The sequence below is a fragment of the Balaenoptera borealis genome (assembly GCF_965194805.1).
Source record: "Balaenoptera borealis genome assembly, chromosome: X".
Lineage (NCBI taxonomy): Eukaryota > Metazoa > Chordata > Mammalia > Artiodactyla > Balaenopteridae > Balaenoptera > Balaenoptera borealis.
The window spans coordinates 36,721,526-36,747,316 of record NC_138881.1 but is presented as its reverse complement, the minus strand read 5'-3'; the positions used below and the strand labels follow the sequence as shown (position 1 = coordinate 36,747,316).

General features: G+C 40.7%; 1 long non-coding RNA gene and 1 pseudogene across 3 annotated transcripts in view; both read left to right on the top strand.

The window, feature by feature from the left end:
• The window catches only part of LOC309621189, a 185,862-nt gene that overhangs the window by 3,304 nt on the left and 156,767 nt on the right, over window positions 1-25,791 (top strand). The gene's annotated exons all lie outside the window — the stretch shown is intronic.
• Window positions 17,899-25,372, top strand: LOC309620935 (small ribosomal subunit protein eS1 pseudogene; annotated as a pseudogene). Its single transcript has 2 exons — window positions 17,899-21,930; window positions 22,247-25,372. The product of its transcript is annotated as a small ribosomal subunit protein eS1 pseudogene (transcript).

Below are 25,791 nucleotides of genomic sequence, written 5' to 3'. Positions count from 1 at the left end.
CTGCTGAAATAACTGCAGCGTGTCTTTGAGGTATAGTTATCTCACTGATTCAGTTCTGCTTTTGACGAAATCAGAGGTGTTCGCCTCCTGGCCCCGTGGGCAGCTTGCAGAGTCCGCACCTTGGCTGGCTTCCCCACCTCAGCCCTCTTCCCTCTGGTGACATCACAGGCTGCTCCTGGGGAATCCCCCTGCCTCTCCTCTGCTGCTCCAGACAGGTCAGCCTCCGGTACCTGGTTCTTCCCTTGTTCTCCGCTTGGCTTCCCTTTCCTCTCCTGCAGCTGCTCCCCCACCAAAGCCAAAAGATAAAATAAATAAATAAATTAATTTTAAAAACCCAAAAACATTTCTCTCCACTATGCAAGTGAGATCAGGGTTTCTACAGTCTCCTCTCTCTCTCTCTTTTTTAAAATAAATTTATTTATTTATTTATTTTTGGTTGCGTTGGGTCTTTGTTGCTGTGTGCGGGCTTTTCTCTAGTTGCGGCGAGCGGGGGCTACTCTTCGTTGTGGTGCGTGGACCTCTCATTGTGGTGGCTTTTCTCGTTGCGGAGCACGGGCTCTAGGCGCACGGGCTTCGGTAGTTGTGGCTTGCGGGCTCTAGAACACAGGCTTAGTAGTTGTGGCGCTCGGGCTTAGTTGCTCTGCGGCATGTGGGCTCTTCCCGGACCAGGGCTCGAACCCATGTCCCCTGGATTGGCAGGCGGATTCTTAACCACCGTGCCACCAGGGCAGCCCACCACATTGGATTTTGATTTGGGTCAAGTCAGATGGGAAGTCATTAGAAAGCTTTGAATTGGAGCATGACTTTTGCTGGCTTAAATACTGAAGGTATATTAATGCAGAATAAGTTATAGATGGGCAAGAGTGGAAACAGATCATGTATGATCTGTTGCAGTGGTCCATAAAGGAAGGAGGCTATCAGGAGGCTGGGATCAGGGCAGGTTAGTGGTGGAGGAGGTGAGAGGTAGTCAGAACCAGCATACACTTTGAAGAAGGAGCTGACAGGATTTGCTACCAGGTCAAATGTGAGGTGTTGATAGAAATACAAGGGTCAAGGATGACTCCAAAGTTTTGGCCTGAGCAAGTGGATACACAGAGCTGCCATTTCCTGAGATGGGGACTACCAGGTGAGGAACAAGTTTTGCAAAGATTAAGTTTGAGATGCATATTAACCATCCAGTGAGGATGTGGAGTAGGCAGTTGGGCATATGAGTCTGGAGGTCAGGGCAGAAGACATAAATTTGAGAGTCATTAGTGTAGAGATGGTACTTAAAGCCTTTAGAGTGGATGAGATCACCCAGGAGTATAAAGGTAGAAAGATAGAAAAGAGGTCTAAAGTCTGGGTCCTGGAACACCTCCATGTTTAGAAGTCAGGAAGAGGACAGTGAACCAGTTACGGGGATGAGAAGGAGTGACCAGTGAGGATGGAAGAAGACCAGGAGAATGTAGTGTCCTGGAAGCCAAATGAAGGAAATGTCTTGAGGAGGAAGTGGTTGCCTAGGGTGTGGGAGGAATTAAATAATAAAGTAAAAAGCACTTGAAATTTTCAGGGCTACTGGAGTGAGGAGGTGAGGAGTTTAGGTACAGAGAAAGAGAAGACATGAAGTCAGTGGAGACAGCTGAAGGTCCCAGGAACATGGCAGGACATCAAGGTCCATGAAGGAACATCATCAATGAGAAGTCCCCATGTGGTGGAGAATGGCCAGCACCTTCCTAGGGACAGTAATATCTGGTGTAAATTTGAAGTTATTTCCTGCTGTGATGTGATTGGCTTTCATTGCCTCTAAACATCGGTATAAGTCCGCTCTATGTGGCTGCCATGCATTAGTGACACTTTGCACAGATGAAGGAACAGAGACAGTCATGTTGAAAGGCTGCAGCTGCCCAAGAAGGTGAAATGCTTAGAGGGATAAACAGGAAAACAGAGTGAGAGGTGACCAGGAGAAATGGAACCTCCCTGAGGCCCCTTGGAGACCTTGGGGGGAGGCGCTGGACTTCCCTTGGTTTGTGGGATGGAGTCATTAGCATTCTACTTAGATATTAAAGGAAAAGATGAACTGTGCATGCTGGAGGACGTGGGGTCACCTGAGTAGCAAATATAAACCGAAAAGTGTATAAGGGTATATGTGCGGGCATGTCCTTAGCAGCATTTTTTTATACTAACAAAGATTGGGAGGCAGCTTGGTTGTCTGACAGTGAGAGAGTGACTAAGTAGGTTAATAATGCTTCTTTTTAATGCAGCCATTAGAAATGATGACAAGGGCACATATTTGTTGAATGAGAGAAGCAGGTTTCAAAATAGCATGTTTAGTGGGATCCTAGTTTTGTAAGTAATATGTGCATATCTATGTGTGTGCAAGGAGAAACATTAAAACCATATTAACGGGCTTCCCTGGTGGCACAGTGGTTAAGAATCTGCCTGCCAATGCAGGGGACACAGGTTCGAGCCCTGGTCCGGGAAGATCCCACATGCCGCAGAGCAATTAAGCCCATGTGCCACAACTACTGAGCCCACGTGCCACAACTGCTGAAGCCCGCATGCCTAGAGCCCATGTTCCGCAACAAGAGAAGACACCGCAATGAGAAGCCTGTGCACCACATTGAAGAGTAATGCCTGCTCACCGCAACTAGCGAAAGCCTGCGCGCAGCAACAAAGACCCAATGCAGCCAAAAATAAATAAATTTATTAAAAAAAACATATTAACCAATATATTTGAAATGGTCCCTGAGTGGTGGAATTATGGGTGACTTTTTTTTCTCCTTTGTACTTTTCTGTATTTTCTAAGTTTTTTTTTTTTACAGTGAATATTACTTTTATGATTAGAGAAAGTAATAAACGTTTAAGGAAGAAGTCATTGTTTTATGACTTGGCCATTCATGAACACTCTCCCTACTTTTCTTGATTATACATTAGTTAACAACAAAGAGATTAAAAAAGCTTCTAGGGGGCTTCCCCAGTGGCGCAGTGGTTAAGAATCCATCTGCCAATGCAGGGGACACGGGTTCAAGCCGTGGTCTGGGAAGATCCCACATGCCACGGAGCAACTAAGCCTATGTGCCACAACTACTGAGCCTGCGCTCTAGAGCCCATGAGCCACAACTCCTGAGCCTGCGTGACACAACTACTGAAGCCCATGGGCCTAGAGCCCGTGCTCCACAAGAGAAAACACTGCAATGAGAAGCCTGCGCACTGCAACTAGAGAAAGCCTGCGCGCAGCAATGAAGACCCAATGCAGCCAAGAAACCCCAAAAATAAATAAATAAATTTTAAAAAAAGCTTCTAGGTTCAAAATTTACCTGTGGATAATACAGACATGTGTAACTGAGATGATTCTGGGACAGTTGGATGTGTTCTGAGTTCTTGTGGTAGATCTGTTCTAGGAGAAAAAATGATTGCCAAGGCAGAGATATTAGTCTCCAGGTTGCCATTTACTATTCTCTGGTCTGGATCTAAGATCAAAAGACTGTAGGAGACTTGCTGGCTTCACTATGGAGCTTGGAGAAGGCAGATGTACAGTTGTCTTGATGGTAGATGGCGTGCTTTAGAGATGGACATTCCTGCTCCCTTCCTCTCCTCACAGAGCCCAGCTGGACAGCTGTTTCCCTTTAGGTGCATATCATCAATCCTGCTGTTTGTGCAAAGCAATCCTGACAAGGTGGTACAGCATGGTTCATTGCTCCAGGTGTACACAACGAAATCATCAATCATTAACATAAAAAACCTATGTTCCCAGGTGCTGGGCAATGCTTGATCATGGTTCTAGGTTCCCTTGGAGACATGCAAGGAGTGAGCAACCAGACATACTGTGTTACTCCTTTTATTTAAACATTTATTTATTTTTGGCTATGTTGGGTCTTCGTTGCTACGCGCGGGCTTTCTCTAGTTGCGGCAAGCAGGGGCTACTCTTCCTTGCGGTGCACGGGCTTCTCATTGCAGTGGCTTTTCTTGTTGCAGAGCACGGGCTCTAGGCGTGCTGGCTTCAGTAGTTGTGGCACAGGGGCTCAGTAGTTGTGGCTTGCAGGCTCTAGAGTGCAGGCTCAGTAGTTGTGGTGCACGGGCTTAGTTGCTCCGCAGCATGTGGGATCTTCCCGGACCAGGGCTCGAACCTGTGTCCCCTGCATTGGCAGGCAGATTCTTAACCACTGAGCCACCAGGGAAGTCCCTGTGTTACTCTTTCCTACCCTCCTATTGTCCAGGTTTGCACCAGAGAAGGGCAGCAACTTAGTCTCTCAGATTCCCAAGTTCAGTACTCCCAGGGAAGGGCTCTGATTCATGCATCTTGTGTTGTGTGCTCATTTCTGGGCCAATCAAGTGATAGTATGTGTGCATGGGTGTGTGTGTGCATGTGCCAATCTCTGTGGAGTTGAAATGAAAGCTGCCTATTGGAGGTTGACTTCTCCAGGGAGCTGATTCTGAGATGGAGTTTAGTGTGTAGGATGTTAATTAAGAAGTGCTCTTGGCAATTAGGCAAGCAAAAGAAATAAAAGGTATCCAAAACAAAAAGGAAGAAGTAAAATTGTCTTTGTGTGCAGATGATATTATCTTATATATAGAAAATCCTAAAGACTCCACAAAAAACTGCTGGCAGTAATCAACAGATTCAGGAAAGTTGCAGGATACAAAGTTGACACACAGAAAACAGTTGGGTTTTTATATACTAACAACAAAACATCTGAAAAAGAAAAAAAAATCCTGTTCATAATAGCATCAAAACTATAAAATACTTAGGAATAAATTTAACCAAGGGGTTGAAAGATGTGTATACTGAAATCTATAAGACTTTGATGAAAGAAATTGAAGACACAAATAAATAGAAAGATTCTGTGCTCATGGATTGGAAAAATTAATATTGTTAAAATGTCCATACTACCCAAAGCAATCTATAGATTCAGTGCAATCTCTATCAAAATTCCAATGGCATTTTTCACAGAAATAGAAAAAACAATCCTGGGACTTCCCTGGCAGTCCAGTGGTTAAGACTGCATGCTTCCAGTGCAGGGGGTGTGGGTTTGATCCCTGGTCGGGGAACTAAGATCGCACATGCCGTGTGGCATGGCCAAAAAAAAAAAAGAAAAAATCCTAAAATATGTATGAAAGGTGGAGCCACAAAAGATCCCCAATAGCCAAAGCAATTCTGAGAGAGAAGAACAAAGTTGGAGGCATCGTATTCCCTGATTTCAAACTATACTATAAAGCTATAGTAATCAAAACAGTATGGTACTGCTGTAAAAATAGACACATAGACCAGTGCAACAGAATTGAGAGCCTGGAAATAAACTCACACATGTATGGTCAACTAATATTTAACAAGGGAGCCAAGAATACTCAATGGGGAAAGAACAGTTTTTCAACAAATGGTATTGGGAAAACTGGATAACCACATGTAGAAGAATGAAATTGGATCCCTGTCTTACACCACTAAGAAAAATTAACTCAAAATGGATTAAAGACTTAAACATAAGACCTAAAACTGTAAAACTCCTGGAGGAAAATGTAGGGAAAAAGCTCCTGGACATTGGTCTTGGCAGTGATTTCCTGGATATGATACCAAAAGCTCAAGCAACAAAATAAAAAGTAAACAAGTGAGACTACAGCAACCTAAAAAGCTTCTACACAGCCAAAGAAACAATCAACAAAATGAAAAGGCAGCCTACGGAATGGAAGAAAATATTTGCAAATCATAGATCTGATAGGGGTTAATATCAAAAATATATAAAGAACTCACACAGTAGCAAAACCCAACAAAGTCCAATTAAAAAATGGGCAAAGGACCTGAATAGACATTTTTTGAAAGAAGACATAAAAAAGGCCAACAGACATATGAAAAGGTGCTTGACATCATTAATTATTAGGGAAATGTAAATCAAAATCACAGTGAGATATCACCTCACACCCATTAGAATGGCTTTTATCAAGAAGACAAGAGTTAAGAGTTGGTGAGGATGTGGAGCAAAGGAAATCCTCGTGTACTGTTGGTGGGAATGTAAATTGGTATAGCCATTTTGAAAAGCAGTATGGAGGCTCTTCAAAAAACTAAAAATAGAACTACCATATGAACCAGCAATCCTACTTCTGCATATGTCCCCTAAGGAGATGAAATCCGTATCTCAAAAAGATATCTGCACTCCTATGTTCATTGCAGCGTTATTCACATTAGCCAAGATATGGAAACAACCAAAGTATCCCTTAATGGATGAATGGATAAAGATGTGATACATGCACGCATACACACACATATTATTCAGCCATGAGAAAGAAGGAAATCCTGTCATTTGTGAAACTTGGATTAACCTTGAGGGCATTATGCTAAGTGAAATAAGTCAGACAGAGAAAGACAAATACTGTGTGATATCACTTATCTGTGGAATCTAAGAAAGCTGAAGAGACGCAAGAGGGAAGAGATGTGGGGATATATGTATATGTATAACTGATTCACTTTGTTATAAAGCAGAAACTAACACGCCATTGTAAAGCAATTATACTCCAATAAAGATGTTAAAAAAAAAAAAAAAGAAAGCTGAACTCAGAGAAACAGAGAGTAGAATGGTGGTTACCAGGGGCTGGGGTTGGGAGAAATGGGGAGATGTTAGTCAAAGGGTATAAACTTCCAGTTATAGGATTAACAAGTTCTGGGGATCTAATGTACAACATGATGATTAGAGCTAATAATACTGTATTATATATTTGAATGTTGCTAGGAGAGTAGATCTTAAATGTTTTCACCACAACAAAGAAGTAGTAATTATGTGATAGGTTGGAGGTGTTGGCTAATGCTAAAATGCTAAAATATGCGTTTTGCAATATTCAAATATATCAAGTCAGCACATCATACACCTTCAATTACACAACGTTATATGTCAGTTATATCTCAGTAAAGCTGGGAAAAGTGCTCTTGAAATCAACACCTGTGGAGGGGAGGGGAAGAAAGCAGGACTGGGAAGAGGGAGAAGTTAAGCTTTGATGCAAGGCTGGTGACAGACTTGGCTGACCCTACAGGGAGTGCTGGAGTTAGAATAGCCCTGCAGAGTTGTCCAGAGCTGGGTGGATATGGCCAGACCTTTATACCCCTGCATTGATCAGTCATTGGATGTGGGCTGCCCTGGTGGTTCTCTGCAGCTGAGGCAGACCCCGGAGGGCTGATATATAAGGGCCGTCTGCTGACCATACTCTTGAAGTTGGACAAGAAGAAGAAAGATCTGGGTGGTGCATCACAGTATCCACCACGATGCCCACTTGGAGGGATAAACAAAAATAAAGTTCTAGGGCATTTGGAACATAATACCATATTGTACTCTAGAAAGGTGGTTGTTGATTATATTCAGTTTCAACCCAGAGTAAAGAACTCTTACAACTCAATTTTTAAAAAAAATAAGTTTATTTATTTATTTATTTTCGGCTGCGTTGGGTCTTTGTTGCTGCGCGTGGGCTCGTCTAGTTGCGGCGAGCGGGGGCTACTCTTTGTTGCGGTGTGCGGGCTTCTTATTGTGGCGGCTTCTCTTGTTGTGGAGCACAGGCTCTAGGCGCGTGGGCTTCAGTAGTTGTGGCATGCGGCCTTAGTTGCTTCTCAGCATGTGGGATCTTCCCGGACCAGGGCTCGAACCTGTGTCCCCTGCATTGGCAGGCGGATTCTTAACCACTGCGCCACCAGGGAAGCCCACAACTCAATTTTAAAAAGACAAACAACCCAATTAAAAATGAGCAAAGGATTTGAATAGATATTTCACCAAAGACAATGTACAAATGGCTAATTAAGCACATGAAAAGATGCTTAACATCATTGTTATGACGGAAATGCGAATCAGAACCATGAGATACAATTTCATGCTCACTAGGATGGCTAGAATAAAAATGACAGATGGTAACAAATGCTGGCAAGAATGTGGTGGAGAAATAGGAACCCTACTGGTGGTAGGTAAGAAAAAATGGTACAATAACTTTGGAAAATTGTTTGGTAGTTTCTTAAAAAGTTAAATATAAATTTACCATATGACCCAGCCATTCCACTCTTAGGTATCTACACAAGAGAAATGAAAACTTATGTCCACACAAAGATAGATGCATGTAGATATTCACAGCAGCATTATTCATAATAGCTCAAAGGTGGAAACAACCCAAACACCCACCCACTGATGAATAGATAAACAAAATGTGGTATATACATACAGTGGAATATTATTTTGCTATAAAAAATAATGAAGTATTGATGCATGCTATAACATGCATGAACCTTGACAGCATCATGCTAAGTGAAAGAAGCCAGACTCAAAAGAACATATATTGTGTAATTCCATTTATATGAAAAGTCCAGAAAAGGGAAATCTGTAGAGGCAGTGGTTGCCTGGGGCTGGGATGATACAAATATTCTAAAACTTTATGTGGTGATGGCTGCACAACTCAATAAATTTACTACAAATCACTGCATTGCACATTTAAAAATAGGGTGAACTTTATGGTAGTAAGTTATGACTCAATAAAGTTATTTAAAAATTTTCAGCTGGATCTAGAATACTTAATAAAATCCAATAAAACTACAATCAAAGGGAAATCTAAAATTAATTTAAAAGATAGGTAATTCAACCAAGTTCTACTTATTTTATATATATATGTAACATCTTTATTGGAGTATAATTGCTTTACAATGTTGTGTTAGTTTCTGCTGTACAACAAAGTGAATCACCTATATGTATACATATATCCCCATATCCCCTCCCTCTTGCATCTCCCTCCCACCCTCCCTATCCCACCCCTCTAGGTGGTCACAAAGCACCAAGCTGATCTCCCTGTGCTATGCGGCTGCTTCCCACTAGCCATCCATTTTACATTCAACCAAGTTCTACTTTTAAAACATGTTAGACACTTCATACTCTAACTCAGAATGCTTTCTGAGCACAGGAGAGGTACACACAGTAGATAATTTTCTTCTAGGGCAATGAAGTAGGATCTAAAATTAATCAGTGTCAGTAGATAAAACTGGTGCTGAATTTAAAAAAAGTTCGGTAGGTAATATGCAGAAATGTTTGCTTTCACTAGCCATTTAATAATTCTTATGTGAAGAATTAATTTCCTGTTACCAACACAAAGTTAATACAGTGCATCATTATATGGAGTGAGAACAGCTATGTGAGTACAGTCATTCTCAGATTTGTGAGCAAAATATTTTATTGGTTTTAGGTCACCATTTTTGGGTGGTTTGTTACACATCAATTGATAAACCTGAACATGCCCCAAGCTCCTCAACCAGAGGAGCCCCCAGGGACACTGTCATCTTCTCTCTCCCAATCCCTTCATTTCTCTCAGTGGCTTCACCATCCTCCTGGTTGCCTAGGTTTAAAACTACAATGTCATTCTCTGCATACTTTCCCTCATCCCCAGGACTGGTCACTTGCCAAGTCTTGTCAGTTCCATATTGCTTGCCTCTGTTTCTTCCCTTCAGGCTCACTGTCATTACCTGTTTTCCTTCTTGCCTAAAAGGTCACAGTAGTCTCCTAAGTTCTCTCTCTGCCTTTAGGCTCTCTCGTTCCAGTCCTCTGGCCTCTAAACCTTTAGAAGTTCCCACAGCCTAAACTCTGGCAGTCAAGGTCTTTCCTCAGCTGGCCCATACCTTCCTGTGATGGTTAACTGTACATGTCAACTTGGCTGGTCCATGGGGTGCCAAGATCTTTGGTCAAACTATCCTGAGTGTTTCTGTAAGGACGTTTTTGGATAAGGTTAACATTTAAATTGGTGGACTTTGAGTAAAGCAGATTGCCCTCTCTAATTTGGTGGGCCTCATCTAATCACTAGAAGGCATGAATAGAACAACAAAACCAGCCTCCCCCAAGCAACAGAGGATTCTCTAGTAGACTGCTTTCAGACTTCACCTGCAACATTGGTCTTCCTGGCTCTACAGTAGCTGGTCTTTAGACTAGAACTGCACTACCGGTTCTCCTGGGTCTCTAGCCTACTGGCCTTTGGACTTGAACTGCAGCATCAGCTCTCCTGGGTCTCCAGCCTGCCAGCCCACCCTGTAGATTTTGGACTTGCCAGCCTCCATAATCATGTGAGCCAACTCCTTGTACCAAATCGCTTTCAATACATATACCTATCCTATTGGTTCTGTTTCTCTGGAGAACCCTGGTTAATACACTTCCTAACCTTGTGTCCTTCTAAGCCCCTTTGTGCACCTGACCTCCATTCAAACTGAACTGCCCACTGCTCCCTGTGTTTGCTCTGAGTGTTTTATCTTCAGGCCTAGCTCACATTGCTCTGCCTCTGCTCCCATCTTCACTGATCACATTTAAAAAATGTCACCTTTGCCAGGAAATCTTTCCTGACCATCTCTGAACCCCTCTAGTACGTCATCTGTAATCTTATGTAATATAATAATACCTCATATTATGGATTTTTTTGGAGCACGTGTCTTCTTGATTATATCATGAACAGCTTGAGGGAAAAAATCTATTCTTTTTCTCATATATGCAACTGCCTGCTTGACATTTCTTAGATATGGCAAAGTTGCTTCAAAGGGAACATGTCCAAATCTGAACTCATGACTCTTCCCCAGTACCTGATCCTGCCTTGTTCTCTGTTTCGGGGAATGACAGTGTCACAGTTCAGGTACCGCAGGAAACAGACTTTTGAGACTGTGATTCACATGCAGGAAACTTACTGGGAAGTTGTGTAAAAATCAGTACCTTTGGAGAGTGAGTGAAGCCTGATTGGGCAGAGGGAAAAGTTGGGTTTGGATGTGGTTGTAACAAAGGCCTCAGTGGATCCCATGGGGAGCTCTGGAGTGGGGATAAGCCTATCGTGATACCCTGAACTGGGGCAAGTGGGCTGGGTCTTTATACTCCCCACAAAGACTAGTCACTGGATGTGGAGCTTACATTCTAGCTAGGGGACAAGGTAGTAAGCCAAAAATATAAGTAAATTCTGGAGTATTTTAGAAGGAAAAAGGTAAAATAGAAAAAGTGAGAAAGTATGGTACAAAGGATCAGGAGTTGAGGGGTGTGGATTGCAATTTATAATAGGGTGGTCAGGATAGGCCTTGCTGACTCGGTGACATTTGAACAAAGACTTAAAGGTGAGAAGTTACTTTTGCAGATACATGGGGGAAGAGAGGCCCTGGCAGCACTGTTTGTGTTTTACAATGAGCATTTATTGCTTTTGTTAATAACACCACCTCCAAGAGGTAATCATTATTTTGACTTCTATCACAATCTCTTAGTTTTGCCTGTTCTTGAACTTGCTATAGATGGAATCATACAGTATGTACTCTTTTGTGTCTGGCTTCTTTCATTCATCATGGTATCTGTGATATTCACCCATGTTATTGTGTATCTTAGTCATTGTTCTTTTTCGTGGCTGTGTATTATTCTATTGTATGAATATACCACCAATGTATTTATCCATTCTCCTGTTGATGGACATTTTCGTTGTTGCCAATGTTGACTAGTATGAATAGTGCTGCTATGAATGTTCTTATACATGTATTTTAGTGAACATATGCACTCATTTCTCTTGGGTATATACTCAGGAGTGGAATTGCTCGTAAGAATATGTTTAACTTTAGTACATATTGTAAAACTATTTTCCAAAGTGGTTGTATCAATTTATATTCCCACCAATTATATATATATAAATTTATTTTATTTATTGAGATATATTTGACATGTAAGATTGTGTAAGTTCAAGGTGTACAATATATAGATTGATATATTTATATTGTGGTATGATTGCCATTGTAGCATTAGTTAACACCTCTATCATGTCACATAAGTATCATTTCTTCTACTGTTGGGAACAATTAAGATCTAGTCTCTTAGCAAGTTTAAAGTTTATAATACAATTTTGGTATCTATAATCACTGTACTGTGTATAGTGTCCAGGACTTATTTATCTACTAGTTGCAAGTTTGTACCCTTAAACAACAACTCTCCCATTCCCCCACCCCCAGCTCCTGGTAAGCGCCATTCTACCCCCTGCTTCTACAAGTTTTTTTTTTTTTTAGATTCCACATATAAGTGAAAATCAACTTTAGGACTAGTGCACTTTATATACTTTATGTATGCTATACCTCAATTTAAAAAGTTCAGAAAAGTGGGGTTCTGAATGTGAAGAAGCCTCAGGAATACCTTCACCAATTTATTTTGTAATATAATTTTCCTTTTTATGTATATCCAAAGTGATAGATGATAAAAACAAACATCTAAGTCCAAAAGAACTCTTTCAATATATTTGAAATAAAAATTCTCAGTACTCAAAAACACACATTTGTGTTCACACATGTTCAAATTCAGGGGGACTGCACATGACCCCTCATTTCCCAGTAAGACAGAAAAATGCCCAACCAACTCATTGAAATCCATCCTAGAGAGTATAATGCTGAAGCTTCATCTGTGGGGCCTTTAAGGCACTGCCCAGAGAGTGGTTGGCAGGTAGATGGCTGGGCCTGTAAAGGCTGACCAAGGTCACTGACAAGTGCTTGGTGAAGGTCAGTGGTCAAGTTACCTTGCCAGTTCCTAACCTAGTTTATTTCTAGGCTTCAGGCTCCTGGCTCCACCCTGGAAGAGCTTCTCTTGTGACTTTATGACAATGTCCAGCTTGACCTTACCCCTTGCCAGTGCCTCACCCCCAGGATCTGGGGTAGACCAGTGCTCTGTCTCACCTTCTCACCACCAACTAAGACCAGCCCCCCGTATCTCTTTCTACCGTGTTCTTTCTTCAAGAATCAGATACCTCAGCAAACTCTCTCAAAAACCCCTAAAGCATTGACCATATTGCACAAACTCAGGGCCCAGTGTGTAAAGTCACTATTTGGTCAGAATCTGATAAGGGAGTCTTACCTCAAAGTCTTACCCAAAGACAGGGCATTGGATGTGGAGTTCAATCCCGGTTGGTGCCACAGTCCTATGACTGGATTGTGGAGATTTAAGCTTAATTTGATCAGCCATTCTTTATATATTTTAAAAAATCAAGAATAATGTTCATTTAGTTTTACGTAAGCACTAGGGGCCTTTCCTGAATTTTAATCCAATTCTCAGAACTGTCATTAGGGTTTAAATTGGATTCACAGATACAATGTTTGGAGAATTTTTTTCTCACTGAGATTTCGTATATTATTTATTCTTGACCCATGTGATTCCCAGGTATTTAAAATGTATAAATTATTTATGGTCCAGATGGTGATCTGATACTGCTCTGCATCTCAAAATGTTCTGAGCTTTTGCTGCATGCACAGGCATTCAATTACAAAATTCAGGTTGGTCTTTAGGTACCAGTGTGATAGTCCAAGTAATTTTTGGTTACAAATAAATACTCCAGTTTTCAGCAACCTTTTCCCCCTTGGTTTTCATTGCTTAGAATTTAAAACTATTCTGTGGGAGCTACCAAGTTAAGGAAGAGAAAAGGGAGGAAAATTCCACTTTTGTCTCTTGTCAGAGAGGGAAATTTTTTTTAAGCCAAATTAAAAATTTCCAAGTTTCAGAATGGGAGACTGCTCATTTTTCCCCAGTAGCCTTTTTGTCTTTTTTGGGTTTTTTTTGGTAGTAATAGAAACCTGAGTTTAATAAGGTAAAATGCTTCCCAGAATAGAGACTATATTACTCAGCTTCCTTTATAGCTAGGTATGGTCATGTGACTACATTCTGGCCAACAATATGTGAGGAGAAGTGATATGTGCAATTTGCGGGTCATGTCCTTAAAAGGGCAGAGTTTGCTACCCCCTATCTTTTCCCTCCTCTTTTTGGCCGGAAGATGGAAGAGGGATGTGCTAATGAGCCATCTTGGACCATGTGGAAAAGCTCCACCTGGGCATGGCAATTCCATAAGACAGAGGAGCCTGGGAACCATCATGGTACTGAGAAGGCAGCCCTGGACCACATGTGCCCAGGTGTTAACGCGAAGGAGAAATGAACTGCTTTCTATTGTGTAAGACATTATTATTTTGGTTCTCCAAGACAACAGCTAAAACTATATTCTAATGAAAAACACTGACACAAACAAAATTGTAGAAAATTTTAATTAAAAGACTAGGAAAATGACCAACAAAAGTCTCTATTTTCCATTTGCAATTGAGGGTTGGAAAAAGTATTGATGAGTTTTTCTTGATATATGGTCATAGACATTTCTTGACTAGATGCTTAAAGAAAGGTTCTTTCAGGTCTGAGGCTAACGGTCTTTTTGCCTCTTCTTAAGACTGCACCAGGGATCGATTCAGCACTCAGGAAGGGTCTCAATATCATCAGAAAGAGTCTCAAACAAAACTGAAAGGGCCTTAAAGATGTCAGGAAGGGGAGGAGCTTCAAGATGGCGGAAGAGTAAGATGTGGAGATCACCTTCCTCCCCACAAATACATCAGAAATACATCTACATGTGGAACAACTCCTACAGAACACCTACTGAACGCTGGCAGAAGATCTCAGACCTCCCAAAAGGCAAGAAACTCCCCATGTACCTGGGTAGGCAAAAGAAAAAAGAAAAAACAGAGACAAAAGAATAGGGACGGGACCTGCACCAGTGGGAGGGAACTGTGAAGGAGGAAAGGTTTCCACGCACTAGGAAGCCCCTTCGCGGGTGGAGACTGCGGGTGGCAGAGGGGGGAGCTTCGGAGCCACGGAGGAGAGCGCAGCCACAGGGGTGCGGAGGGCAAAGTGGAGAGATTCCCGCACGGAGGATTGGTGCCGACCAGCACTCACCAGCCCGAGAGGCTTGTCTGCTCACCCACCGGGGCAGGCGGGGGCTGGGAGCTGAGGCTCGGGCTTTGGTCGGATCGCAGGGAGAGGACTGGGGTTGGTGGTGTGAACACAGCCTGAAGGGGTTAGCGCACCACAGCTAGCCGGGAGGGAGTCCAGGAAAAAGTCTGGAGCTGCTGAAGAGGCAAGAGACCTTTTCTTGCCTCTTTGTTTCCTGGTGCGCGAGGAGAGGGGATTAAGACCGCCGCTTAAAGGAGCTCCAGACACGGGCGCGAGCCGCGACTATCAGCGTGGACCCCAGAGACGGGCATGAGACGCTAAGGCTGCTGCTGCCGCCACCAAGAAGCCTGTGTGCGAGCGCAGGTCACTATCCACACCCCCCTCCTGGGAGCCTGTGCAGCCCGCCACTGCCAGGGTCCTGTGATCCAGGGACAACTTTCCCGGGAGAACGCACGGCGTGCCTCAGGCTGGTGCAACGTCACGCTGGCCTCTGCCGCCGCAGGCTCGCCCCGCCTCCTCCGTACCGCTCCCTCCCCCCGGCCTGAGTGAGCCAGAGCCCCCGAAGCAGCTGCTCCTTTAACCCCGTCCTGTCTGAGCGAAGAACAGATGCCCTCAGGCGACCTACACGCAGAGGCGGGTCCAAATCTAAAGCTGAACCCCAGGAGCTGTACGAACAAAGAAGAGAAAGGGAAATTTCTCCCAGCAGCCTCAGAAGCAGCGGATTAAAGCTCCACAGTCAACTTGATGTACCCTGCATCTGTGGAATACCTGAATAGACAACAGGTCATCCCAAATTGAGGAGGTGGACTTTGGGAGCAATGATACAAATATATTTTTTCCCATTTTCTCTTTTTCCGTGTGGAGGACAGGCTCTTGGTGCTCCAGCCAGGCGTCAGGGCTGTGCCTCTGAGGTGGGAGAGCCAACTTCAGGACATTGGCCCACCAGAGACCTCCCAGCTGCACATAATATCAGATGGCGAAAATCTCCCAGAGATCTCCATCTCAACGCCAAGACCCAACTCCACTCAATGACCAGCAAGCTATAGTGCTGGACACCCTATGCCAAACAAACCAGCAAGACAGGAACACAACCCCACCCATTAGCAGAGAGGCTGCCTAAAATCATAATAAGGTCACAGACACCCCAAAACACACCACCAGATGTGGACCTGCCCACCAGAAAGCCAAGATTCAGCCTCATCCACCAGAACACAGGCACTAGTCCCCTCCACCAGGAAACCTACACAACCCACTGAACCAACCTTAGCCACTGGGGGCAGACAGCAAAAACAACAGGAACTAAGAATCTGCAGCCTGCGAAAAGGAGACCCCAAACACAGTAAGTTAAGCAAAGTGAGAAGACAAAGAAACACACAGCAGATGAAGGAGCAAGGTAAAAACCCACCAGACCTAACAAATGAAGAGGAAATAGGCAGTCTACCTGAAAAAGAATTCAGAATAATGATAGTAAAGACGATCCAAAATCTTGGAAATAGAATGGAGCAAATACAAGAAACTTTTAACAGGGACCTAGAAGAACTAAAGAGCAAACAAACAATCATGAACAACACAATAAATGAAATAAAAAATTCTCTAGAAGGGATCAATAGCAGAATAACTGAGGCAGAAGAATGGATAAGTGACCTGGAGATAAAATAGTGGAAATAACTACTGCAGAGCAGAATAAAGAAAAAAGAATGAACTGAGGACAGTCTCAGAGACCTCTGGGACAATATTAAATGCACCAACGTTCGAATTATAGGGCTCCCAGAAGAAGAAGAGAAAAAGAAAGGGACTGAGAAAATATTTGAAGAGATTATAGTTGAAAACTTCCCTAATATGGGAAAGGAAATAGTTAATCAAGTCCAGGAAGCACAGAGAGTCCCATACAGGATAAATCCAAGGAGAAACATGCGAAGATACATATTAATCAAACTATCAAAAATTAAATACAAAGAAAAAATATTAAAAGCAGCAAGGGAAAAACAACAAATAACATACGAGGGAATCCCCATAAGGTTAACAGCTGATCTTTCAGCAGAAACTCTGCAAGCCAGAAGGGAGTGGCAGGACATATTTAAAGTCATGAAAGGGAAAAATCTACAACCAAGATTACTCTATCCAGCAAGGATCTCATTCAGATTTGACAGAGAAATTAAAACCTTTACAGACAAGCAAAAGCTAAGAGAATTCAGCATCACCAAACCAGCTTTACAACAAATGCTAAAGGAACTTCTCTAGGCAAGAAACACAAGAGAAGGAAAACACCTACAATAACAAACGCAAAATAATTAAGAAGATGGGAATAGGAACATACATATCGATAATTACCTTAAATGTAAATGGATTAAATGCTCCAACCAAAAGATAGACTGGCTGAATGGATACAAAAACAAGACCTGTATATTTGCTGTCTACAAGAGACCCACTTCAGACCTAGGGACACATACAGACTGAAAGTGAGGGGATGGAAAAAGATATTCCATGCAAATGGAAATCAAAAGAAAGCTGGAGTAGCAATTCTCATATCAGACAAAACAGACTTTAAAATAAAGACTATTACAAGAGACAAAGAAGGACACTACATAATGATCAAGGGATTGATCCAAGAGGAAGGTATAACAATTGTAAATATCTATGCACCCAACATAGGAGCACCTCAATACCTAAGACAAATACTAACAGCCATAAAAGGGGAAATCGACAGTAACACAATCATAGTAGGGGACTTTAACACCCCACTTTCACCACTGGACAGATCATCCAAAATGAAAATAAATAAGGAAACACAAGCTTTAAATGATACATTAAACAAGATGGACTTAATTGATATTTCTAGGACATTCCATCCAAAAACAACAGATTACACTTCTCAAATGCTCATGGAACATTCTCCAGGATAGATCATATCTTGGGTCACAAATCAAGCCTTCGTAAATTTAAGAAAATTGAAATCGTATCAAGTATCTTTTCTGACCACAATGCTATGAGACTAGATATCAATTACAGGAAAAAATCTGTTAAAAATACAAACAAATGGAGGCTAAACAATACACTACTTAATAACCAAGAGATCACTGAAGAAATCAAAGAGGAAATCAAAAAATACCTAGAAACAAATGACAATGAAAACACGACGACCCAAAACCTATGGGATGCAGCAAAAGCAGTTCTAATCTAAAAGGGAAGTTTATAGCAATACAATCCTAGCTTAAGAAACAAGAAACAACTCAAATAAACAACCTAACCTGACACCTAAAGCAATTAGAGAAAGAAGAACAAAAAAACCCCAAAGTTAGCAGAAGGAAAGAAATTATAAAGGTCAGATCAGAAATAAATGAGAAAAAAATGAAGGAAACGATAGCAAAGATCAATAAAACTAAAAGCTGGTTCTTTGAGAAGATAAACAAAATTGATAAGCCATTAGCCAGACTCCTCAAGAAAAAAAGGGAGAAGACTCAAATCAATAGAATTAGAAATGAAAAAGGAGAAGTAACAACTGACACTGCAGAAATACAAAGGATCATGAGAGATTACTACAAGCAACTCTATGCCAATAAAATGGACAACCTGGAAGAAATGGACAAATTCTTAGAAATGCACAACCTGCCGAGACTGAACCAGGAAGAAGTAGAAAATATGAACAGACCAATCACAAGCACTGAAATTGTAACTCTGATTAAAAATCTTCCAACAAACAAAAGCCCTGGACCAGATGGCTTCACAGGAGAATTCTATCAAACATTTAGAGAAGAGCTAACACCTGTCCTTCTCAAACTCTTCCAAAATATAGCAGAGGGAGGAACACTCCCAAACTCATTCTATGAGGCCACCCTCACCCTGATACCAAAACCAGACAAAGATGTCACAAAAAAAACTACAGACCAATATCACTGATGAACCCAGATGCAAAAATCCTCAACAAAATTCTAGCAAACAGAATGCAATGGCACATTAAAAGGATCATACACCATGATCAAGTGGGGTTTATCCCAGGAATGCAAGGATTCTTCAATATACGCAAATCAATCAGTGTGATACACCATATTAACAAATTGAAGGAGAAAAACCATATGATCATCTCAATAGATGCAGAGAAAGCTTTTGACAAAATTCAACACCCATTTATGATAAAAACCCTTCAGAAAGTAGGCATAAAAGGAACTTACCTCAACATAATAAAAGCCATACATGACAAACCCACAGCCAACATCATCCTCAATGGTGAAAAACTGAAACCACTTCCACTAAGATCAGGAACAAGACAAGGTTGTCCACTCTCACCACTATTATTCAACATAGTTTTGGAAGTTTTAGCCACAGCAATCAGAGAAGAAAAAGAAATAAAAGGAATCCAAATTGGAAAAGAAGAAGTAAAGCTGTCACTGTTTGCAGATGACATGTTACTATACATAGAGAATCCTAAAGATGCTACCAGAAAACTACTAGAGCTAATCAATGAATTTCGTAAAGTAGCAGGATACAAAACTAATGCACAGAAATCTCTTGCGTTCCTATATACTAATGATGAAAAATCTGAAAGTGAAATTAAGAAAACACTCCCATTTACAACTGCAACAAAAAGAATAAAATATCTAGGAATAAACCTACCTAAGGAGACAAAAGACCTGTATGCAGAAAATTATAAGACACTGATGAAAGAAATTAAAGATGATACAAATAGATGGAGAGATATACCATGTTCTTGGATTGGAAGAATCAACATTGTGAAAATGACTCTACTACCCAAAGCAATCTACAGATTCAATGCAATCCCTATCAAACTACCACTGGCATTTTTCACAGAACTAGAACAAGAAATTTCACAATTTGTATGGAAACACAAAAGACCCCGAATAGCCAAAGCAATCTTGAGAACGAAAAATGGAGCTGGAGGAATCAGGCTCCCTGACTTCAGACTATACTACAAAGCTACAGTAATCAAGACAGTATGGTACTGGCACAAAAACAGAAATATAGGTCAATGGAACAGGATAGAAAGCCCAGAGATAAACCCACACACATATGGTCACCTTATCTTTGATAAAGGAGGCAAGAATATACAATGGAGAAAAGACAGCCTCTTCAATAAGTGGTGCTGGGAAAACTGGACAGCTACATGTAAAAGTATGAAATTAGAACACTCCCTAACACCATACACAAAAATAAACTCAAAATGGATTAAAGACCTAAATGTAAGGCCAGACACTATAAAAGTCTTAGAGGAAAACATAGGCAGAACACTCTATGACATAAATCACAGCAAGATCCTTTTTGACCCAGCTCCTAGAGAAATGGAAATAAAAACAAAAATAAACAAATGGGACCTAATGAAACCTGAAAGCTTTTGCACAGCAAAGGAAACCATAAACAAGACGAAAACACAACCCTCAGAATGGGAGAAAATATTTGCAAATGAAGCAACTGACAAAGGATTAATCTCCAAAATTTACAAGCAGCTCATGCAGCTCAATATCAAAAAAACAAACACCCCAATCCAAAAATGGGCAGAAGGCCTAAATAGACATTTCTCCAAAGAAGATATACAGATTGCCAACAAACACATGAAAGAATGCTGAACATCATTAGTCGTTAGAGAAACGTAAATCAAAACTACAATGCAATATCATCTCACACCGGTCAGAATGGCCATCATCAAAAAATCTAGAAACAATAAATGCTGGAGAGGGTGTGGAGAAAATGGAACCCTCATACACTGTTGGTGGGAATGTAAATTGTTACAGCCCCTATGGAGAACAGTATGGAGGTTCCCTAAAAAACTAAAAATAGAACTACCATACGACCCAGCAATCCCACTACTGTGCATATAACCTGAGAAAACCATAATTCAAAAAGAGTCATGTACCACAATGTTCACTGCAGCTCTATTTACAATAGACAGGACATGGAAGCAACCTAAGTGTCCATCAACAGATGAATGGATAAAGAAGATGTGGCACATATATACAATGGAATATTACTCACCATATAAAGAAACGAAATTGAGTTATTTGTAGTGAGGTGGATGGACCTAGAGTCTGTCCTACAGAGTGAAGTAAGTCAGAAAGAGAAAAACAAATACTGTATGCTAACACATATATATGGAATCTAAAAAAAAAAAAAAAAAAAGGTCATTAAGAAACTAGGGGCAAGATGGGAATAAAGACACAGACCTACTAGAGAATGGACTTGAGGACATGGGGAGGGGGAAGGGTAAGCTGGGACAAAGTGAGAGAGTGGTAGTGTATATATGGACATATATACACTACCAAATGTAAAATAGATAGCTAGTGGGAAGCAGTCACATAGCACAGGGAGATCAGCTCGGTGCTTTGTGACCAGCTAGAAGGGTGGGATAGGGAGGGTGGGAGGGAGGGAGATGCAAGAGGGAAGAGATATGGGGTTATATGTATATCTATAACTGATTCATTTTGCTATAAAGCAGAAACTAACACACCATTGTAAAGCAATTATACTCCAATAAAAATGTTAAAAAAAATGTCAGGCAAAGTCTTAGTGTTCTTATATGTATATATATATATATTTAAGGATGGGTCTCAAATAGGCCAGGAAGACACTCACGTATGTCAGGAAGAGGGTCAGACAAGTCAGGGAGAATCTCAAATAGGAAGGGAAGGATCACAAACATGTCTGGATGGAGAAGTCAGAAAGAGTCTCAAAACCAAGGAAGGGCTCTGAGCAGCACCTTGATAGTTGGCAGGAACAAGCGCCTAATGAAAGGCAGCAAAAAGGGAGCCAAGAAGAAAGTGGTTGATCCAATTTCTAAGAAAGACTGGTATAATGTGAAAGCACCAGCTGTGTTCAATATAAGAAATGTTGGAAAAACACTAGTCATGAGAACTCAAGGAACCAAATGATATCATGTTTTTGAAATGAGCCTTTCTGATCTGCAGAATGGTGCAGTTGCATTTAGAATACTCAAGCTAATTACTGAGGATATTCAGGGCAAAACTGCCTGACTAACTTCCATAGCATGGAGTTTACCTGGGACAAAATGTGCTCCATGGTCAAAAAATGGCAGCCCATGGTTGACGCTCATGTCAATGTCAAGACTACTGAAAGTTATTTGCTTTGTCTATTTTATTTAAAAATGCAAGAATTAGATTTGGAAGAGGTCTTATAATTAGCACCAACAGGTCTGCCAAATCCAGAAGAAGATGATGGAAATCATGACCCTAGAGGTGTAGACAAATGACTTGAAAGAAGTGGTCAATAAATTGATTCCAGGGCTTCCCTGGTGGCGCAGTGGTTGAGAATCTGCCTGCTAATGCAGGGGACACGGGTTCGAGCCCTGGTCTGGGAAGATCCCACATGCCAAGGAGCAACTGGGCCCGTGAGCCACAACTACTGAGCCTGCGCATCTGGAGCTTGTGCTCCGCAACAAGAGAGGCCACGATAGTGAGAGGCCCGCGCACCGCGATGAAGAGTGGCCCCCGCTTGCCGCAACTAGAGAAAGCCCTTGCACAGAAACGAAGACCCAACACAGCCAAAAATAAATAAATAAATAAATAAATAATAAAAATAAAGGAATTCCTTTAAAAAAAAAAAGTCTTTAAAAAAAAAAAATTGATTCCAGACAGCATTGGAAAAGACATAGAAGAGGTTTGCCAATGTATTTATCCACTCCATGATGTCTTTGTTAGAGAAGTAAGGATGCTAAAGAAGCCCATGTTTGAATTGGGAAAACTCATGGGGCTTAATTGTGACGGTAGTAGTTCTGGAAAATCTACTGGGGATGAGACAGGTACTAAAGTTGAACAAGGTGATGGAAATGAGCCACCAGTCCAAGAATCTGTTTAAAATTCAGACTTTTAGTCGTGACAAATAAAAAGTCTTATTTGTGACCAAAAAGAAGAAAGGAGGAAGGATCTCAAACATGTCAAAAAGTGTCTCAGTCTGACAGGAAGACTCTTAAATAGTAAGGAGGAGTCTCAAACACCTCAGAAAATGTCTCAAGCAAGTCAGAGTGGAGTGTGTTGTTTAATTTTCTCTTATTTATGAGTTTTCCAAATTTCTTTCACTTATTGATTTCTAATATCATTCTGTTGTGATTAGAGAACATACTTCCTATTATTTCAATCCTTTTATTTACTTATTAAATTTTTTTATTGGGGTATAGTTGCTTTATAATGTTAACTTCTGCTGTACAGTGAAGTGAATCAGCTATATGTATACATATATCCTTTCTTTTTCGAATTTCCGTCCCATTTAGGTCACCACAGAGCATTAAGTAGAGTTCCCTATGCTATACAGCAGGTTCTCATTAGTTATTTATTTTATACATATTAGTGTATATATGTCAATCTCAATCTTGCAGCTCATCCCATCCCCCCCTTCGCCCCTTGGTGTCCATACTTTTGTTCTCTACGTCTGTGTCTCTATTTTTGCCTTGCAAACAGGTTCATCTGTACCATTTTTCTAGATTCCACATATATGCCTTACCATATGATATTTGTTTTTCTCTTTCTTTGAGGTTTATTTTCTGGCCTAACATATGGTCTTATTTGGAGAATGTTTCTGTGCACTTGAGAAGAATTTATATTCTGCTGTTATTGAGTGAAGTGTTCTATGGGTGTCTGTTTAGTTGGTTTATAATGCTGCTCAAGTGTCTTATTTCCTTGTTGATCATCTGCCAGTTAGGCCTTCTACCTAATTGTTCTATCCATTATTGACTGGGGGCTATTGAAGTTTCCATTATTGTTGACTTGTCCATTTCTCCCTTAATGTTTGTCAGTTTTTACTTCATGTATTTTGGGTTGTTAGGTGCATATATGTTTATACTTGTTTTATCTTCCAGATGTATTAACCCTTTTATCATTATAAAATATACTTTTTAATCTCTAGTAACATTTTTTTTTGTTTTAAAGTCTATTTTATTTGATATTAGTATAGCCACTCCAGCTTTCTTGTGGTTGCTGTTTGCACCATATATCTTTTTCCATCCTTTTACTTTCAATCTATTTGTATCTTTGAATCTAAATTGTGACAGCATATAGTTGGATCTTGTATTTTAATCCAGTCTAACAGTCTCTGCTTTTTTTTTAGTTCACTTTTTTTTTAACATCTTTATTGGAGTATAATTGCTTTACAATGGTGTGTTAGTTTCTACTTTATAGCAAAGTGAATCAGTTATACATATACATATGTTCCCATATCTCTTCCCTCTTGCATGTCCCTCCCTCCCACCCTCCCCATCCCACCCCTCTAGGTGGTCACAAAGCACCAAGCTGATCTCCCTGTGCTATGCGGTTGCTTCCCACTAGCTATCTATTTTACGTTTGGTAGTGTATATATGTCCATGCCACTCTCTCACTTTGTCACAGCTTACCCTTCCCCCTCCCCATATCCTCAAGTCCATTCTCTAGTAGGTCTGTGTCTTTATTCCCATCTTGCCACTAGGTTTTTCATGACCTTTTTTTTCCCCTTAGATTCCATATATATGTGTTAGCATACTGTATTTGTTTTTCTCTTTCTGACTTACTTCACTCTGTAGGACAGACTCTAGGTCCATCCACCTCACTACAAATAACTCAATTTCGTTTCCTTTTATGGCTGAGTAATATTCCATTGTATATATGTGCCACATCTTCTTTATCCATTCATCTGATGATGGACACTTAGGTTGCTTCCATGTCCTGTCTATTGTAAATAGAGCTGCAATGAATATTTTGGTACATGACTCTTTTTGAATTCTGGTTTTCTCAGGGTATATGCCCAGTAGTGGGATTGCTGGGTCGTATGGTAGTTCTATTTTTAGTTTTTTAAGGAACCTCCATACTGTTCTCCATAGTGGCTGTATCAATTTACATTCCCGCCAACAGTGCAAGAGTGTTCCCCTTTCTCCACACCCTCTCCAGCATTTACTGTTCGTAGATTTTTTGATGATGGCCATTCTGACCGGTGTGAGATGATATCTTAGCGTAGTTCTGATTTGCATTTCTCTAATGATTAATGATGTTGAGCATTCTTTCATGTGTTTGTTGGCAATCTGTATATCTTCTTTGGAGAAATGTCTATTTAGGTCTTCTGCCCATTTTTGGATTGGGTTGTTTGTTTTTTTGATATTGAGCTGCATGAGCTGCTTGTAAATTTTGGAGATTAATCCTTTGTCAGTTGCTTCATTTGCAAATATTTTCTCCCATTCTGAGGGTTGTGTTTTCGTCTTGTTTATGGTTTCCTTTGCTGTGCAAAAGCTTTCAGGTTTCATTAGGTCCCGTTTGTTTATTTTTGTTTTTATTTCCATTTCTCTAGGAGCTGGGTCAAAAAGGATCTTGCTGTGATTTATGTCATAGAGTGTTCTGCCTATGTTTTCCTCTCAGAGTTTGATAGTGTCTGGCCTTACATTTAGGTCTTTAATCCATTTTGAGTTTATTTTTGTGTATGGTGTTAGGGAGTGTTCTAATTTCATACTTTTACATGTAGCTGTCCAGTTTTCCCAGCACCACTTATTGAAGAGACTGTCTTTTCTCCATTGTATATTCTTGCCTCCTTTATCAAAGATAAGGTGACCATATGTGTGTGGGTTTATCTCTGGGCTTTCTATCCTGTTCCATTGATCTATATTTCTGTTTTTGTGCCAGTACCATACTGTCTTGATTACTGTAGCTTTGTAGTATAGTCTGAAGTCAGGGAGCCTGATTCCTCCAGCTCCATTTTTCGTTCTCAAGATTGCTTTGGCTATTCGGGATCTTGTGTGTTTCCATACAAATTGTGAAATTTCTTGTTCTAGTTCTGTGAAAAATGCCAGTGGTAGTTTGATAGGGATTGCATTGAATCTGTAGATTGCTTTGGGTAGTAGAGTCATTTTCACAATGTTGATTCTTCCAATCCAAGAACATGGTATATCTCTCCATCTATTTGTATCATCTTTAATTTCTTTCATCAGTGTCTTATAATTTTCTGCATACAGGTCTTTTGTCTCCTTAGGTGGGTTTATTCCTAGATATTTTATTCTTTTTGTTGCAGTTGTAAATGGGAGTGTTTTCTTAATTTCACCTTCAGATTTTTCATCATTAGTGTATAGGAACGCAAGAGATTTCTGTGCATTAGTTTTGTATCCTGCTACTTTACGAAATTCATTGATTAGCTCTAGTAGTTT